The sequence below is a fragment of the Macaca mulatta genome, chromosome 3 (assembly GCF_049350105.2).
Source record: "Macaca mulatta isolate MMU2019108-1 chromosome 3, T2T-MMU8v2.0, whole genome shotgun sequence".
Lineage (NCBI taxonomy): Eukaryota > Metazoa > Chordata > Mammalia > Primates > Cercopithecidae > Macaca > Macaca mulatta.
The window spans coordinates 53,434,810-53,450,000 of record NC_133408.1 but is presented as its reverse complement, the minus strand read 5'-3'; the positions used below and the strand labels follow the sequence as shown (position 1 = coordinate 53,450,000).

General features: G+C 47.1%; 1 long non-coding RNA gene across 1 annotated transcript in view; it reads left to right on the top strand.

The window, feature by feature from the left end:
• The window catches only part of LOC144340073 (uncharacterized), a 151,289-nt gene extending 143,067 nt beyond the window's left edge, over nt 1–8,222 (top strand). Inside the window, exons 5-6 of the long non-coding RNA XR_013415786.1 lie at nt 2,041–2,167; nt 7,758–8,222. This is a non-coding gene — a long non-coding RNA (uncharacterized LOC144340073). The remainder of the gene's footprint in view (nt 1–2,040; nt 2,168–7,757) is intronic.
• The last annotated feature ends 6,969 nt before the right edge of the window (nt 8,223–15,191 follow it).

Sequence of the window (15,191 nt, the reverse complement as noted above, 5' to 3'; positions counted from 1 at the left end):
TTATAATAGCTTAAAAAATGTGGCCCGGTGCAGGGGCTCATTCCTGTAATCCCAGCACTTTGGGAGGCTGAGGTGGGTGGTTCACCTGAGGTCAGGAGTTCAAGACCAGCCTGGTCAACATGGCAAACCCCATCTCTACTAAAAATACAAAAAATTTAGCTGTGCATGGTGGCACGTGCCTGTAATCCCAGCTACTCGAAAGGCTGAGGCACGAGAATCACTTGAACCCAGGAGGCGGAGGTTGCAGTGAGCTGAGATCGCACCGCTACACTCCAGCCTGGGCAACAGAGTGAGACTCTGCCTCAAAAAAAAAAAAAAAAAAAAAGTGGGGGCGGGGGAGGAAAAAAAATAGCTTGATGTGGTGGTGCATGCCTATAGTCTCAGCTATTTGGGAGGCTGAGGCAGGAGGAGTACTTGAGCCAGGAAAGGTCAAGGCTGCAGTGAGCCGTGATCGTGCCATTGCACCCGGTCTGGGTGACAGAGTGAGACCCTGTCTCAAAAAAAAAAAAAGAAAGAAAGAAAAGAAAAGAAAACAAAAAAAAGTCCATTTGTTTAGGAAAGGAGTAGTAGCAGAGGTGGATTTTATGTCTAGGAATCAGCACACGGTGTTAGGGGAACCTGCATCTGAGTCCAGGCCAGGATGCAGTCATTGGCTCTATGGGATCTTCCCCAGTAAGTGCTCTTTCTGTTTCCTGGTTTCTTCTTCTGAGCATTCCCGCAGTTTCCATCTCCTGAGGGTGTGAGGGAGGTCCAGTGAGATAATGGGAGTAGAAGTGCTTTGAAAAAGACAGCGTGCTGTCCAAGGGCATGGCCAGTATCTCCATACTCAGTCACCTCACAGGGGTTGCTGGAAGGGTTGGGCAGGGTAATGGACGTGGAAGGCCCTTGTAAATTACAAAACACGAAAGAGATGGAGAATGATTAGTAGCAAGGCGTGATTATCTATGTGGTTACGATAACAACACCATTTTGCCACCTGCTGCCCAGACATTTCTATAACGGCACGACTTTTCAAAGACACGAACTGTGCATGCTGGGGTTTGCCCAGCTGTAAAATGAGATATCTCCAGGGATGGCAAACACAGCCAGCTCTCATGGATCCATGGAAATGTTTATCACCGGAAATGAGATGCGGAGGGGCAGGATCTCAGGCTTTAGAGAGGATATGAAGCCCTGCCAAGTAGAAGAGGGTTGGCTGGGAGGATGGAAACAGCAGCCGGATTCAGTGGATGTTTTATAGAGGCAGATCGGGCTCAGGACATAGTCTTAATTACTTAATCACTTAAAACACCTCATTAGCTCGCTAAACCCCTTCTGCCTTTAAACGTGTTTCCTAGACCGGGTGCGGTGACTCACGCCTGTAATCCCAGCACTTTAGGAGGCTGGGGGCGGGGGGTGGATCACCTGGGGTCAGGAGTTTGAGACCAGCCTGACCAACATGGTGAAACCCCGCCTCTACTAAAAATACAAAAATTAGCCGGGCGTGGTGGCGGGCGCCCATAGTCCCAGCTACCCAGGAGGCTGAGGCAGGAGAATGGCGTGAACCTGGGAGGCGGAGCTTGCAGTGAGCCGAGATTGGGCTATTGCACTCCAGCCTGGGCGACTGAGAGAGACTACGTCTCAAAAACAAAAACAAAAACAAAAAGAATGTGTTTCCTCTTTTTTTTTTTTTTTTTTTTTTTTTTTTTTGAGACGGAGCCTCGCTCTGTCGCGCAGGCTGGAGTGCAATAGCCCAATCTCGGCTCACTGCAAGCTCCGCCTCCCAGGTTCACGCCATTCTCCCGCCTCAGCCTCCCCAGCAGCTGGGACTCTAGGCGCCCACCACAACGCCCGGCTACTTTTTTGTATTTTTTGGTAGAGACTGGGTTTCACGGTGTTGGCCAGGGTGGTCTCGATCTCCTGACCTCCTGATCCACCCGCCTTGGCCTCCCAAAGTGCTGGGATTACAGGCATGAGCCACCGCACCGGGCCGTGTTTCCTCTTTTAACCCTCTAGTTGCTCTGGGGGATCATGTCTTTTTTAATCATTCCCATTTTACAGTTAAAGATACCGAGACTTGAGGAATTATGTCGAAGTTTCCAGCATTGAACGTGAAGCAAGCAGGATTTGTTGGCACCTCATGAAAACTGCAAAGCCCAAGCTTCTACTGCAGTGTTGCGTTTGTATGGTAAGCGCCACAGTTGTGCAGGCGTTGTTTTCTGTGTGGTTTTATGAATGGGTGTTTTCCATCATGCCAAGTGTGTAAGTCCAGGTAATATGGTTTGGATCTGTGTCCCTACCCAAATCTCATGTGGAACTGTAGTCCCCAATATTGGAGGGGGGCCTGGTGGTAGGTGATTGGATCATGGGAGTGGATCCTTCATGAATGCTTTAACACCATCCCTTTGGTGCCGTTCTTATGACAGAGTTCTCAAGAGATCTGGTTGTTTAAAAAGTGTATAACATCTCCGCCCTCTCTCTCTTGCTCCTACTTCAGCCACGTGAAGTATCTACTTATCCTTTGCCTTCCACCATGATTGTAAGTTTCCTGAGGCTCTCCCAGAAGCTGAGCAGATGCCAGCGCCATGCCTCCTGTACAGCCTGCAGAACCATACGGCAGTGAAACCTCTTTTATTGCAGAAGTGTGAGGGGGAGGCCACATTGAAAATACTAGTGGATCCCAGCACTTTGGGAGGCCAAGGCAGGAGAATGGCTTCAGGTTACAAGCTCAAGACCGGCCTGGGCAACATAGCAAGATCCTGTCTCTATAATTTTTTTTTTTTTGAAAATTAGACAGTCGTGGTGTACACTGTAATCCTAGCTACTGGGGATGCCAAGGCAGGAGGATTGCTTGAGGCCAGAAGTTCAAGACCATCCTGGGAAACATAAGAAGACCTTGTCTCTAGAAAAATATACAAAAGTTAGCCAGGCATGGTGGTGTGCACCTGTAGTTCCTGCTACTCAGGAGGCTGAGGTGGGAGGATTGCTTGAGGCCAGAAGTTCAAGACCACCCTGGGAAACATAAGAAGACTTCGTCTCTAGAAAAATACACAAAAATTAGCCAGGCATGGCGGTGTGCACCTGTAGTTCCTGCTACTTGGGAGGCTGAGGTGGGAGGATTGCATGAGCCCTGGACGTTGAGGTTGCAGTGAGCTATGATCGTACCACTGCACTCCAGCCTGGGTGACAGAGTGAGATCCTGTCTCAAAAACAGAAAACAGGTTCCCAGATCCAAGCTCAGACCTGCTGCATGAGAATTCCAGAAGCAGGAGCCCAGGAATATATTTTTAAAAAGTTCCCTGGGTGATACTGCTGAATAATCATAACAAGAAACTGCTGCCCTCCAGCATCTATTTAGCAAAATGCAGAACACCTGGACCGTTCTTAGACTATTTGTTTCTTAATGATTGATGTATCAATCTAGCAGCAACTCACATTTCCCCAGGCCAGTCACACCTGCCTTGAAGCTGGAATGGTGGCGATACCAGCTCAGGCTCTGGGAACCCAAGAGAGCCCTCCCATCCTGCCACCTCCCCCAAGCGGTGTGATCAGTGCACAAGTGGCTGTCTCACATGAGCTGGTGGGTGACCATCCTCTTGGTGACTACAACAGAGTGTTCTTTCCCAGACTATTCTCAGCACTAGCTGGGTTGCAGCCTGTTCGCCATGGGGCTCCCACTGCCACTCCAGAATCAGCTGCGTGACTCAGCACCAGGCTTGCCATTGGACGAACGTGCCACTCACTCTCAGAAGCCATTACAGCAAGGGCTGCTTCGGCTGTCTCTGCCTTGCATGCGAAGTCAAGGGTATCTGCTCCATATGGCACTGCATAATTTACAGCACAATTTAACTCCTGCTTATATAGCCTAGTCTATGCAAAGCTGCCATTTGCATATTTATTAATTTGCAAAATTAATGCCATTTTCTTAGTCCCTTACAGGATGTGTTGCCCGTCCCTGTCTTTGAATTAATTTTAATCTAAGGTGGAAACATTTGTTAAGGGAGTTGGCTCAGGCCAAAGTAATCAAATGCTTGGTGATCAAATGCAGGTAGGGGGTGGGGAAGAGGGAGCTAACGTTTATTGAGTGCCTAACTCTGCCAGGCTCCAAGAAAATTAATGGTGCACAATGCATGTCTCCAGAAACATCCTCGTAATGTGATATTATTGCTGTTTTATCAATAAGAGTACTGAGACTCAGAGAGAATAAGTAGCTAGCCCATTGTCACATGACTAGTAAGAGGCAGAGCCTTTGATGGCCACAAAAGTCAAGAAGCAGAGTTTGGGCCAAATGTAGTGGCTTACATCTGTAGTCTCAGCACTTGGAGAGGCGGAGGCAAGAGGATTATTTGAGCCCAGGATTTCTAGACCAGCCTGAGCAACAAAGCAAGACCTCGTCGCTATGAAAAATAAAATAAAATGAGTTAGACATCATGGCATGTGTTTGTAGTTCTAGCTACTCGGGAGGCTCAGGCAGGAGGATCGCTTAAGCCCAGGGGTTCAAGGCTGCAGTGAACTGTGATCATGTCACGGTACCGTAGCCTAAAAATAAAAAAAAAAAAAAGGAGAAGCAGGGTTTTCACCTGCACTCATTTTCTTAATTGAGAAAGGCCATTTCTCTGCATAATTAATTTTTTTCAGAGAGTACTCAACACTCCAGGTATTTCAATGCTCATAGATATTACATATAATATCACATAACACAAGACTTTAGGCAGACAGGAATGGGAGATGTATATTGAGAAGCCTACTCCACTTATTACCAGCATTTGAGCAGATTTACCCAAGAAAAACAATGATTTTGTCAAAATTCCCACCTGATGGCACTGGGAACGTTTCAACAGTAAGGCTAGTCACTTTTTTTTTTTTTTTTTTCTTGAGACAGGGTCTCACTCTGTTGCGTGGGCTGGAGTGCAGTGACACAATTTCAGCTCACTGCAACCTCCATCTCCCAAGCTCAAGTGATCCTCCTACCTCAGCCTCCTGAGTAGCGGGACCACAGGTGTGTGCCACCATGCCCAGCTAATTTTTGTATGTTTTGTGGAGACAGAGTTTCATCGTGTTGCCCAGGCTGGTCTAAAACTCCTGGGCTCAAACGATCCATCCGCCTTGGCCTCCTCTGGTGTTAGGATTACAGGCGTGAGCCACTGCACCCAGCCACTTTTCGTTTTTAAAAATTCCTATTCTCAACCCTTCCTGTCTTTCAAGCCATTAGCCTAAAGGTTAGTTATCACCATTAGCTAGCTTCTTAATATCATTTTCTGAATTACTGTTATCTATCCCTCAGTCTGTGACCATGGTCTTTATCCCAACAGTGACGTGGCCTGCCTTAGCCACCAATATCCTTTCTCACTGTCTGGCGATTAGATCTCTCCAAGGATTTTATTACCTTTCACCACTCCTTTTTTTTCTTCCTTCCTTCCTCCCTCCTTCCCTTCTTTTCTTCCCTTTCCTTTCCCTTTTTCTTTCTTTCCCTTCTTTCCTTCCTTCCCTCCTTCCTTCCTTCCCTTTCTTCCCTCCTTCCTTCCCTCCCTCCTTCCTTCCCGCCCTCCTTCCTTCCTTCCCTCCTTCCCTCCTTCCCTTTCTTCCCTCCCTCCCTCCTTCCTTCCTTCCCTCCTTCCCTTTCTTCCTTCCCTCCCTCCTTCCTTCCTTCCTTCCTCCCTCCCTTCTTTCCTTTCTTTTCCCTTTTCTTTCTTTCTCTTCCTTCCTTCCCTCCCTCCCTCCTTCTTTCCCTTCCCTTCCATTTCCTTCCTTCCTTCCTCCCTCCCTCCCTTCTTTCCTTTCCCTTTTTCTTTTCCTTTCTCCCTTTCTCCCTTCCTCCCTTCCTTCCTCCCTCCCTCCCTCTCTGTCTCCCTCCCTCCCTCCTTCTTTGCCTTCCCTTCCCTTTCCTTCCTTCCCTTTCCTTCCTTCCTTCCTTCCTTCCTTCCTTCCTTCCTTCCTTCCTTCCTTCCTTCCTTCCTTCCTTATTTTTCTTTTGAGGCAGGATCTTGCTGTGTCACCAAGGCTGGAGTGCAGTAATACAATCATAGTTCACTACAGCCTCGAACTCCTGGACTCAAGTGATTCTCCCAACATAGCCTCCTGGGTAGCTGGGGCCACAGGTGCACATCACTACACCAGATACTTTTTTGTGTTTTTTATAGAGACGGGATCTTGCTATGTTGCCCAGACTGGTCTCAAAGTTAGTGTCTCCAGTGATCCTCCCACCTCAGCCTTCCTAAGTGCTGGGATTGTAGGTAAGAGCAACTGTGCCCGGCCTCACCAGTTTCTCATTCAAGTTTGTCTACTCCCATTTTTCCCCACCACACACTCTCCGTCTTGTTCCTTCCTTTCTGAGTGCTGTTTACTATGTTGTCATTTCAAGCTCCTCCTCCTCACCCTGCTTGGAGAAATTCCCCTGTGACTTCTAAATCTATACCTTGAACCCTACCTGAGAGGATCTTGAACATCTGACAACATCCAGCTGTCTACCAGACATATTTCTGTAAGAACGCCAGGCACAGCTAATTCAACATTTCCAAACCCTCCTTCTTCTTTCTGCTGAAAACTTATTTTCCCTTCTGTATCACCTGTCTTGGTATATTGTGTCGTATATCTCTTCCTTACAACTCAAGACCTTTCTCACTTTGACGATCCCTTTATCCCTAACCTCCAGTGACCAACTGATTATAAAATATTACCAAGTTCTTCCCAATGTACTTCTGAAATCTAGCTCTGAACAACTTCCAATTCTATCCCCTGGTTTTGTTCCTCCCAATCTGCCTCAAGTATTATTATTATTATTATTATTGAGATGGAGGCTCGCACTGTCACCCAGGCTAGAGTGCAGTGGCATGATCTCGGCTCATTGCAACCTCCGCCTCCTGGGTTCAAGCGATTCTCCTGCCTCAGCCTCCCAAGTAGCTGGGATTACAGGCGTGGACCAACATGCCTGGTTAATTTTTTGTATTTTTAGTAGAGATGTATTTTTAGTCTTGAACTCGCGACCTCAAGTGATCTGCCTGCCTTGACCTCCCAAAGTGCTGGGATTACAGACATGAGTCACGGCACCCAGCCTATTATTTTTTTAATAGAGACAAAGTTTCACTATGTTGCCCAGGTTGGTCTCGAACTTGTAGGCTCAAGTGATCCTCCTGGCTAGGCCTCCCAAAGTGCTGGGATTACAGTCATGAGCCACCATGCCCAGTCAAATATTCTCTTGATTGTGTCATTGCAATGGACTCTCCACTTCTAGGGTCTCCTGCCTCCAGTCCATCCTCCATACCAGCATCACTGACATTTCTAGAACACAGCTTTGGGCTGGGAGGGGTGGCTCATGCCTGTAATCCCAGCACTTTGGGAGGCCGAGGTGGGCCTCACTTGAGGTCAGGAGTTCGAGACCAGCCTGGCCAACATGGTGAAACCCTGTCTCTACTGAAAATACAAAAATTATCTGGGTGTGGCGGCAGGCACCTGTAATCCCAGCTACTCGGGAGGCTGAGGCAGGAGAGTCACTTGAACCCGGGGGAGAAGGTTGCAGTGAGCCAAGATCACGCTGCTGCACTCCAGCCTTGGTGATGGAACAAGACTCTGTCTCAAAAACAAAAACAAACAAACAAAAAACCAACATCAACAACAACAAAAAACACAGCAGTGATCGTGTGACCATTTTGCAGGACATTTTCTCTATTCACTCTCTGATACCATTGGAGGGATGCAAGCCCCTCCAGGTTTTGTGGGAGGAATTTACACTCCTTGAAGCAAAAACAACAAAAAAACAAGTCTTATTTACACACCCACAGCCCTTGGGACAGAAGACAGAATAGAGGCTGAAAAAATTGCTTGTTGGAAGAATGAATCCTGGGTCTGCTATTACAAGAAACTTCTCGACTTCTAGCCTTATCTCTCACCACTCCTTCCTTAGATCCTAAGATTCAACCATCCCTGATATCAACACACCATGTCCTGTGCTTTGTACCACCTGTTTAGCTTTGTACATGGCATTTCCATGTGGCGGGACCTTGCTCCCATACAATCTATTATACTTGGAACACCCTTCCTTTATTCTCAAAACTTAATTCCCTTTGAGAAAGTTTCTCTGATGCTTTCATGACAATGAGCCAATCATTCCTCCCTGCAACCATTCTTTTGTCTCCAGGTTAGAGAGAAAAATATATATATGTATCTATATGAGTAAGCTAAGATTCAGTTTCCAGAATCCTCGACCAAGCACACACAAGACTTAAATCATTTTCATGAAACAGAGAAAAAGTCCAAGCTAAGTAACATTTCATTGCTCTTTGAAACTTTTGTTCTCAAGCCGAAGCATAGCCACCAAATAAGTTGAGTCAGAGATTTCATGTGTTGCCAGGATGTGAACAAAGAACCAGGGCTTGGCCGGGCGTGGTGGCTCACGCCTGTAATCCCAGCACTTTGGGAAGCTGAGGCGGGTGGATCACGAAGTCAGGCATTTGAGACCAGCCTGACCAACATAGTGAAAACTCATCGCTATTAAAAATGCAAAAATTAGCCAGGGATGGTGGTGTGCACCTGTAATCCCAGCTACTCAGGAGGCTGAGGCAGGAGAATCGCTTAAACCCAGGAGGTGGAGCTTGCAGTGAGCTGAGATCATGCCACTGCATTCCAGCCTGGGTGACAGAGCAAGACTCTGTCTCAAAAAGAAGAACCAAGGCTCGGTAGCCACTGTTGCCTCTTTCCCAGAGGACTCCAATTCTAGAGTCAGAAGACCTCATCACTCTGGGATGAGCCAAGCCAATGACCGATGAATCAGCTGGGCGTGGTGGCTCAAGCCTGTAATCCCAGAACTGAGGGATGCCAAGGCTGGAGTTTCACTTGAGGCCAGGAGTTTGAGGCCAGGAGTTCAAGTCCAACCTGGGTGACACAGCGAGACCCCATGTCTCAAAAAAAATAAATAAATAAAAATAAAAATTTCTTTTTCTTGCCACAGGGAGAAAGGTTGTTTTTTTGAGATGGGGTCTCACTGTGTCACCCAGGCTGGAGTGCAGTGGTAGGATCTCGGCACTTCAGTCTCCACCTCCTGGGCTCAAGTGATTCTCCTGCCTCAGTCTCCTGAGTAGCTGGGATTACAGACACACACCACTACACCCAGCTAATTTTTTTGTATTTTTAGAAGAGACAGGGTTTCACCGTATTGGCCAGGCTGGTCTCGAACTCCTGACCTCAAGTGATCTACCTGCCTTGGCCTCTCAGAGTGCTGATATTATAGGCACAAGCCACTATGCCTGGACAACTACAATAAATTTAAAAATTAGCTCCATGTGGTGGCCTGCACCTATAGTTCCAGCTACTTGAGAGGCTAATGGGAAGGATCCCTTGAGCCCAGGAGTTCAAGGCTGCAGTGAGCTATGATTGCACCACTGCACAAGCCTGGGCAACAAAGCCTGTCTAAAAAAATTAAAATATAATTTTTAAAGACATAAAGGGGTGAAAATATTTCTCTAGAAGACCTGGAATAGCTGGCCTAAGTGCCCACACCAAGCTGTTCTTTGCCTCTGGGCCTCACTTTACTGGGCAACTGGCCTTAGTTTTGTTTTGTTTTTGTTTTTTTTTGAGATGGAGTCTCGCTCTGTTGCCTAGGCTGGAGTACAGTGGCACAATCTTGGCTCACTGCAACCTCCATCTCTCGGGTTCAAGCGATTCTCCTGTCTCAGCCTCCCAAGTAGCTGGGACTACAGGTGCACGCCCCCACACCCGGATAATTTTTTTGTACTTTTTAGTAGACATGGGGTTTTGCCATATTGGTCAGGCTGGTCTCAAACTCCTGACCTCAGGCGATCTGCCCGCCTTGGCCTCCCAAAGTGTTGGGATTACAGGCATAAGCCACCGTGCACGGCTGGGCACCTGGCTTTCTAAAGAGAAATGGTGGGGGTGATGACAAGTCTGTTTGTTTCGGCCCAAATAGAAGATGGCCTTTGTGCCCCAGAACCAAACACGAAGCAAAGAGGAGAGAATCCAAAAGCATAAAGTGTTAATGGAGAAAAAGCTTCGGAAGCCAAGGTTTATCCTGATTCTTGACATCCATCCCTTCAGTCATCTGTCCCTTCATTCCTCAAATATTTACTATCTGTGAGTTGACTCCTGCCTTGGACCTGGGCCTACAAGATGATGAGGTCTTGAGCTCCCCCTAGAGGCCAATAATAATTCCGAGGAGGGGAAAGCGGAGAGGAGGCAACGAGCCAATACAGAAGACAGTCATTACTAGATCATTGCCCTGGAGAGGGAGGGCGAGGCTGCGCCAGGACCCGGAGAAAGGAGATGGGGCTCTCTCAGGCGCATCAGTCCAGGAGGCCCCTTCACGATGATCTTGTAGGAAGAAGGGTGTTGTAAAGTTACTAGAGCAAAGCAAACCATGAGCGCTGTGAATTGCATATTTCATCATTAGAAGATAGACTGGAGGAAAGGAGAGAGGAAACTGCCCTTTCCTGAGCGTCTGTTTTCTGCTGCTGTGTGTAGCATGTTTTGAACCCATAAATCATCATTAAAATGCTTACTGTTGGCCCAGCACAGTGGCTCATCCCTATAATCCCAGTACTTTGAGAGGCCGAGGTTGGCAGATCACTTGAGGTCAGGAGTTCAAGACCAGCCTGGCAAACATGGCGGAACCCCACCTCTACTAAAACTACAAAAGTTAGCCGGGCGTGGTGGCGGGCGTCTGTAATCCCAGCTATTTGGGAGGCTGAGGCAGGAGAATCGCTTGATCCCCGGAGGTGGAGGTTGCAGTGAGGCGAGATTGCCCCACCGCACTGCAGCCTGGGCAACAGAGCAAGACTCCGTCTCAAAAAATAAAATAAAATAAAATTGGCCGGGTGCGGCGGCTCACGCCTATAATCCCAGCACTTTGGGAGGCCGAGGCGGGCAGATCACGAGGTCAGGAGGTCGGGACCATCCTGGCTAACACGGTGAAACTCCGTCTCTGTTAAAAATACAAAAAAAAATTTAGCTGGGCGTGATGGCTGGCGCCTGTAGTCCCAGCTACTCAGGAGGCTGAGGCGGGAGAATGGCGTGAACCCGGGAGGCGGATGAGCCGAGATTGCCCCGTTGCACTCCAGCCTGAGCGACAGAGCAAGACTCTGTCTCAAAATAAATAAATAAATAAATAAATAAATAAATAAATAAATAAATAAAGGCCTAGACTTTGGCCTGTAATCTCAGCACCTGGGGAGACTTAAGCAAGAGGATTGCTTGAGACCAGAAGTTCAAGACCAGCTTGAGAAACATAGGGAGATCCCATCTCTACAAAAAATAATAATAAAAAAAGTCAACTGGGCATGGTGATGCACATCTGTAGTCCCAGTTGCTTGGGAGGCTGAGGCTGGCGAATCGCTTGAGTCTAAAAGTCTGAGGCTGCAGAGAGCTATTATTGTGCCACTTCACTCCAGCCTCCGTGGCAGAGCCAAACTCCATCCCCCTCAAAAAAGTTAAAGAAAAGATCGCCTAGAGAAAGGTAGATCCAGAAAGGCCACACACACAGTGAACTCAGACTTTCCAGGCACAGAAACCAGCTGAGCACAGGCTTGAAGGTGCAAGTGTATTTGGAAGTGGTGAGTGTTGGATGCAGGTGGCAGAGCCTGGAATAGATGAACCACATGACTGAAGCAGTCACAGAATTGCACCACAAAGTATTCGATCGGTGCAAAAGTAATTTCGACTTTTGCCATTACTTTTTCTGGGGGGGTCGGGGTGGGGAAAGCAGAGTCTCCCTCCGTCAACCAGGCTGGAGTGCATTGGTGCGATCTCAACTCACTGCAACCTCCGCCTTCCAGGTTCAAGAGATTCTCCTGCCTCAGCCTCCCAAGTAGTTGGGATTACAGGCATGCGCCACCATGCCCAGCTAATTTTTGTATCTTTAGTAATTTTTGTATATTTTATTGTTGACCAGGCTGGTCTTGAACTCCTGACCTAGTGATCCACCTGCCTCAGCCTCCCGAAGTGCTGGGATTACATACGTGAGCCACTGTGCCTGGCCCATGCATCAAAATATTCAACCTTAAGAGGGAAGGGAATCTTCTGGGCATGGTGCCTCATGCATGTAATCCCAGCACTTTGGGAGGTCAAGATGGGATAATTGCTTGAGTCCAGGAGTTCTAGATCAGTCTCTACAAATTTTTTTTTTTTTTTAATTAACTAGGTGTGGTGATGCACGCCTGTAGTCCCAACCACTCAAAAGGCTGAATTGGGAGGATTGTTTGAGCTTGGGAGGTTGAGGCAGCAGTGAGCCATGTACCCCTGCACTCCAGTCTGGGCGCAGAGCAAGACTCTGTCTCGGGGAAAAAAAAAATGAGTAGCTGGGCATGGTGGCATGCACCTGTGGTCCCAACTGCTTGGGAGGCTGAGGATGGAGGATTGCTTGAGCCCAGGAGTTCAAGGCTGCAGTGAGCTATGATCTTGCCACTGCACTCCAGCCTGGGCAAAACTGTGAGACCCTGACCTTAAAAAAAAAAAGAAAAGGCAGGGGAGGGAATTTTGTCACATGCCACAACATAGGTGAACCTCTTGGACATTATACTTAATGAAATAAGCTGATCACAAAAAGACATAGACTGCATGATTCCACCTAGATGAGGTACTTAGAGTACTCAAATGTAGACAGCCAGAAAGTAGAATGATGATACTTGCCAAGGGCTGGGGCAAGGAGAAAAAAAGAGAATTTGCTGTTTAATGGGTAGAGTTTTAGGGTTGCAAGATGAAAAATTTCTGGAGATCTGTTTCACAACAATGTGAATATATTTAACACTAGAAATGGTTAAGATGGTGTCTTTTATGTTATGTGGGTTCTTTTTTTTTTCCACAATTGAAAATAAAGAGTTCACTTTGTGAGACAGAAGCGGGCGGATCACCTGAGGTCAGGAGTTCGAGACCAGCCTGGCCAACATGGCGAAACCCCATCTCTACTAAAAATACAAAAATTAGCCGGGCATGGTAGTGCATGCCTGTAGTCCCAGCTACTCGAGAGACTGAAACAGGAGAATCACTTGAACCTGGGAAGCAGAGGTTACAGTAAGCTGAGATCGCACCGGTGCACTCCAGCCTGGGTGACAGAGTGAGACTACATCTCAAAATTAAAAAAAAAAAAAAAAAAAAAAAAGAGTTAACGGGCTTGGAAACTAAGGCAGCAGCAGTGGGGAAGGTGATAGGTGGCAGAAGGTGATTGGGGGAGGCTAAAGAGACAGAAAGCAAGGATCTTTGGTGGCACACAGGCATGCACACTCATTCAGACATGGTACTTGGCCTCTTGCTGGCCTGACTTGCTCCCCATTGCTTCTGTTCCTGCCATGTTGCTGCCACGCAGCATCACGAGGCTCCGATCACCTGTCCTCGTGAATAGTGTCGTAAACACTCAGTCCTGGGCTGTCAGCCGGGGGGCTGGAGTCCTCTCACCCGAGTCCACTCAGTGTGGCGTCTGTTGCCATATGTCGGGCCACCCTGTTCATTAATCACACCTCCTGAAAAGTCTCTTAATTACATTATGTTCACAATCCATAAAACATAATTAAAATATGTAAATCCATTATATTCTTTAATGAGCACATGGAGACCTCAAAATTTTAAATTAGATATAAAATTGATGTGGACCTACTATTATTGATTACTCAGGGTAATAAATCACCTTCAATTTGGATCGAGACAGCATCCCTCCTCCCCGCTGGCTAAAGGTGTTTTATGCATGCTTTTTTAATTTTTGTTTTTGTTTTGTTTTGCATTTCCTACAATGGTTTGAAATTACATCCAATCTTTCAAGGATAGCATTCTCTAGCTTTCCGTCACTTGACAACATGGGCAGCAGCTGCAATAACTGATGTTTGCCTGGTGCTCTAAAGCCGGCACAGGTTTTGCAGGAAACATTTTCTCATTTACGCTCCAGCAGTATTTTCGTTTTCATTTCAATATAAATATACCGATTTTTCATTCTCATGGAAAATGTCGGAAGCATCACTGCAACCTGTCTCTTTCTATCCCCCGCTTCTCATTCCTTAGTCACATTTCACCCTTCCACTCACACAAGTCAATTACAATTAGCCACACACACACCATGTTGTTACCTGCCTCCGTGTCTCTGTGTGGGGTTGTCCCTCTCTTTGCTTTGGGTGTCTTTCTTTTACCTGTCCGCAGAATTTCCAGGAATTTATTTTGACCAGTTCAAGGATCTTCTTACTTAACCCACCCTGGCAATGTTAGATACTTCATCTTAAGGCCTGCAGCACCACTCCGCTTTTTTTAAATTTTATTTTATTTTTTGAGATGGAGTCTCACTCTGTCACCTAAGCTGGAGTGCAGTGGCGGGGTATCAACTCACTGCAACCTCGCCTCCCGGGTTCAAGCAATTCTCCCGCCTCAGCCTCCTGAGTAGCTGGGATTACGGGCACCCGCCACCGTGCCTGGCTAATTTTTGTATTTTTAGTAGAGACGGGGTTTCACCGTATTGGTCAGGCTTGTCTCAGACTCTTGACTTCAGGTGATCCACCCACCTCGGTCTCCCAAAGTGCTGGGATACAGGTGTGAGCTAAAGTGCCGGACTACTCCGCTTTCTAAGAACGGCTTCTGTGGGTACCATTTTTATGTGAGCTATAATTTTTTTCATGGGACTCTTAAAATGGCCATGTAAGACAGACATTAAAGGTATCACCCTCATTTTACAGGCCATATGCTCGTAAAGCTCATAAAGGTTAATTGATTTGTCCAAGGCCCCGCAGCCTGTAGGTGGGGACTCTGCTAGGACCCAGGGCCACAAAGGCTTGAACCTTCATCTCTCTGTTCTAGAGGCTTCCTTCCTTTTGTGTGTCTCTCCCAAAGGGCCTCTCTCACTGCCCTGGCACATCTGCTATCAATATGCAACAGAAGCTTTCATCAAGAGCTTTCTTCCTCTTCTGATTCACATCCATCCCACTGTGGCATAAGGGTTTTCTTCTATTTTCATAAGCTTAAGGTTGGTTCCATAGTTGAAGCTACAGGTTACACACACTGGCTTTAGAGCCACACACAGCCTGAACTTGAATCCCAATTTGCCCAATTACTAAATATGTGGCTTTGGCCAGTTTTCTGAATCTCTGTCTTGATGCCTTCATCTCTGATGTGCAAGAAACAAAAGTGACTTCCCTCCAAAGATTGTGAAGATTCTGTAAAATAGCACAAGTCAAGTGCCTGGCACTCAGCCTGTGATCACTAATTGTTCCCTTTATCATTACCATTATCATCTT